This window comes from Eurosta solidaginis, unplaced genomic scaffold (assembly GCF_040869045.1).
Source record: "Eurosta solidaginis isolate ZX-2024a unplaced genomic scaffold, ASM4086904v1 ctg00001067.1, whole genome shotgun sequence".
Taxonomy (NCBI): Eukaryota; Metazoa; Arthropoda; class Insecta; order Diptera; family Tephritidae; genus Eurosta; species Eurosta solidaginis.
Genome location: NW_027136911.1, coordinates 1 through 4,596, shown reverse-complemented (window position 1 = coordinate 4,596; position 4,596 = coordinate 1).

Below are 4,596 nucleotides of genomic sequence, written 5' to 3'. Positions count from 1 at the left end.
GTTAACCGACTAAAAGGGATAAGTATCCATATCTATTGAACGAAGCAAGATAGAATCAAATATATTTTTGCAGATGGTAGGTTTTTATGTGTATATTAATTCACAGGCTGATCCAAGGTTCTATCGCTAACGGTTCGATTTCTACGTCATACTGGGTGGGGTTAACCGACTAAAAGGGATAAGTATCCATATCTATTGAACCAAGCAAGATAGAATCGAATTTATTTTTACAGATGGTAGGTTTTTATGTGTATATTAATCCACAGGCTGATCCAAGGTTCTATCGCTAACGGTTCGATTTCTACGTCATACTGGGTGGGAATAACCGAATAAAAGGGATGGGGTTAACCGTCTAAAAGGGATAAGTGTCCATATCTATTGTGGGTGGGGTTAACCGACTAAAAGGGATAAGTGTCCATATCTATTGAACCAAGTAAGATAGAATCGATTTTGTTTTTGCAGATGATAGGTTTTTATGTGTACATTAATCCACAAGCTGATCCAAGGTTCTATCGTTAACGATTCAATTTCTACGCCAAAGTGGTTGGGGTTAACCGACTAAAAGGGATAAGTGTCCATATCTATTGAACCAAGCAAGATAGAATCGATTTTGTTTTTGCAGATGGTAGGTTTTTATGTGTATATTAATCCACAAGCTGACCCAAGGTTCTATCGTTAACGGTTCAATTTCTACGTCAAAGTGGATGGGGTTTGCCGACTAAAAGAGATAAGTGTCCATATCTATTTTGGGTGGGGTTAACTGACTAAAAGGGATAAGTGTCCATATCTATTGAACCAAGCAAGATAGAATCGATTTTGTTTTTGCAGATGATAGGTTTTCATGCGTATATTAATCCACTAGCCGACCCAAGGCTCTATCTCTTCTACGTCATAGTGGGTGGGGTTAACCGACTAAAAGGGATAAGTATACATATCTATTGAACCAAGCAAGATAGAATCAAATATATTTTTGCAGATGGTAGGTTTTTATGTGTATATTAATCCATAAGCTGATCCAAGGCTCTATCTTTAATGGTTCAATTTCCACGTAATAGTGGGTGGGGTTAACCGACTAAAAGGGATAAGTATACATATCTATTGAACCAAGCAAGATAGAATCGAATTTATTTTTGCAGATGATAGGTTTTTATGTGTATATTAATCCACAAGCTGACCTAAGTTTCTATCGTTAACGGTTCAATTTCTACGTTATAGTGGGTGGGGTTAACCGACTAAAAGGGATAAGTATACATATCTATTGAACCAAGCAAGATAGAATCGAATTTATTTTTGCAGATGGTAGATTTTTATGTGTATATTAATTCACAGGCTGATCCAAGGTTCTATCGCTAACGGTTCGATTTCTACGTCATACTGGGTGGGGTTAACCGACTAAAAGGGATAAGTATCCATATCTATTGAACCAAGCAAGATAGAATCGAATTTATTTTTACAGATGGTAGGTTTTTATGTGTGTATTAATCCACAAGCTGACCTAAGTTTCTATCGTTAACGGTTCAATTTCTACGTTATAGTGGGTGGGGTTAACCGACAAAAAGGATAAGTATACATATCTATTGAACCAAGCAAGATAGAATCGAATTTATTTTTGCAGATGATAGGTTTTTATGTGTATATTAATCCGCAAGCTGACCTAAGTTTCTATCGTTAACGGTTCAATTTCTACGTTATAGTGGGTGGGGTTAACCGACTAAAAGGGATAAGTATCCATATCTATTGAACCAAGCAAGATAGAATCGAATTTATTTTTACAGATGGTAGGTTTTTATGTGTATATTAATCCACAGGCTGATCCAAGGTTCTATCGCTAACGGTTCGATTTCTACGTCATACTGGGTGGGAATAACCGAATAAAAGGGATAAGTGTCCATATATATTGAACCAAGCAAGACAGAATCGATTTTATTTTTGCAGATGATAGGTTTTTATGTGTATATTAATCCACAAGCTGACCTAAGTTTCTATCGTTAACGGTTCAATTTCTACGTTATAGTGGGTGGGGTTAACCGACTAAAAGGGATAAGTATACATATCTATTGAACCAAGCAAGATAGAATCGAATTTATTTTTGCAGATGGTAGGTTTTTATGTGTATATTAATTCACAGGCTGATCCAAGGTTCTATCGCTAACGGTTCGATTTCTACGTCATACTGGGTGGGGTTAACCGACTAAAAGGGATAAGTATCGATATCTATTGAACCAAGCAAGATAGAATCAAATATATTTTTGCAGATGGTAGGTTTTTATGTGTATATTAATCCACAAGCTGATCCAAGGTTCTATCGTTAACGGTTCAATTTCTGCGTCATACTGGGTGGGGTTAACCGACTAAAAGGGATAAGTGTCCATATATATTGAACCAAGCAAGACAGAATCGATTTTATTTTTGCAGATGGTAGGTTTTTATGTGTATATTAATCCACAAGCTGACCTAAGTTTCTATTTTTAACGGTTCAATTTCTACGTTATAGTGGGTGGGGTTAACCGACTAAAAGGGATAAGTGTCCATATCTATTGAATCAAGCAAGATAGAATCGATTTTGTTTTTGCAGATGATAGGTCTTTATGCGTATATTAATCCACAAGCCGATCCAAGGCTCTATCTCTTCTACGTCATAGTGGGTGGGGTTAACCGACTAAAATTGATAAGTATACATATCTATTGAACCGAGCAAGATAGAATCAAATATATTTTTGCAGATGGTAGGTTTTTATGTGTATATTAATCCACAAGCTGATCCAAGGCTCTATCTTTAACGGTTCAATTTCTACGTCAAAGTGCATTGGGTTAACCGACTAAAAGGGATAAGTGTCCATATCTATTGAATCAAGCAAGATAGAATCGATTTTGTTTTTGCAGATGATAGGTTTTTATGTGTATATTAATCCACGAGCTGATCCAAGGTTCTATCGTTAACGGTTCAATTTCTACGTCAAAGTGGAGGGGTTAACCGACTAAAAGGGATAAGTGTCCATATCTATTGTGGGTGGGGTTAACCGACTAAAAGGGATAAGTGTCCATATCTATTGAACCAAGCAAGATAGAATCGATTTTATTTTTGCAGATGGTAGGTTTTTATGTGTATATTAATCCACAAGCAGATCCAAGGTCCTATCGTTAACGGTTCAATTTCTGCCTCAAAATGGGTGGGATTAACCGACTAAAAGGTATAAGTATCCATATCTATTGTGGGTGGGGTTAACCGACTAAAGGGGATAAGAGTCCATATCTATTGAACCAAGCAAAACAGAATCGATTTTATTTTTGCAGATGATAGGTCTTTATGTGTATATTAATTCAAAAGCTGATACAAGGTTCTGTCGTTAACGGTCCAATTTCTACGTCAAAGTGGATGGGATTAACCGACTAAAAGGGATAAGTGCCCATATCTATTGTGGGTGGGGCTAACCGACTAAAAGGGTTAATTGTCCATACCTATTGAACCAAGTAAGATAGAATCGAATTTATTTTTGCAGATGGTAGGTTTTTATGTGTATATTAATCCACAAGCTGACCCAAGATTCTATCGCTAACGGTTCAATTTCTACGTCATACTGGGTGGGGTTAACTGACTAAAAGGGATAAGTGTCCATATCTATTGAACCAAGCAAGGTAGAATCGAATTTATTTTTGCAGATGGTAGGTTTTTATGTGTATATTAATCCACAAGCTGACCCAAAATTCTATCGTTAACGGTTCAAGTTCTACGTCAAAGTGGATGGGGTTAACCGTCTAAAAGGGAAAAGTGTCCATATCTATTGTGGGTGGGGTTAACCGACTAAAAGGGATAAGTGTCCATATCTATTGAACCAAGCAAGATAGAATCGATTTTGTTTTTGCAGATGATAGGTTTTTATGTGTACATTAATCCACAAGCTGATCCAAGGTTCTATCGTTAACGATTCAATTTCTACTCCAAAGATGGGTGGGGTTAACCGACTAAAAGGGATAAGTGTCCATATCTATTGAACCAAGCAAGATAGAATCGATTTTGTTTTTGCAGATTTCTACGCCAAAGTGGGTGGGGTTAACCGACTAAAAGGGATAAGTGTCCATATCTATTGAACCAAGCAAGATAGAATCGATTTTGTTTTTGCAGATGGTAGGTTTTTATGTGTATATTAATCCACAAGCTGACCCAAGGTTCTATCATTAACGGTTCAATTTCTACGTCAAAGTGGATGGGGTTAACCGTCTAAAAGGGATAAGTGTCCATATCTATTGTGGGTGGGGTTAACCGACTAAAAGGGATAAGTGTCCATATCTATTGAACCAAGCAAGATAGAATCGATTTTGTTTTTGCAGATGATAGGCTTTTATGTGTATATTAATCCACAAGCTGATCCAAGGTTCTATCGTTAACGATTCAATTTCTACTCCAAAGATGGGTGGGGTTAACCGACTAAAAGGGATAAGTGTCCATATCTATTGAACCAAGCAAGATAGAATCGATTTTGTTTTTGCAGATGATAGGTTTTTATGTGTACATTAATCCACAAGCTGATCCAAGGTTCTATCGTTAACGATTCAATTTCTACTCCAAAGATGGGTGGGGTTAACCGACTAAAAGGG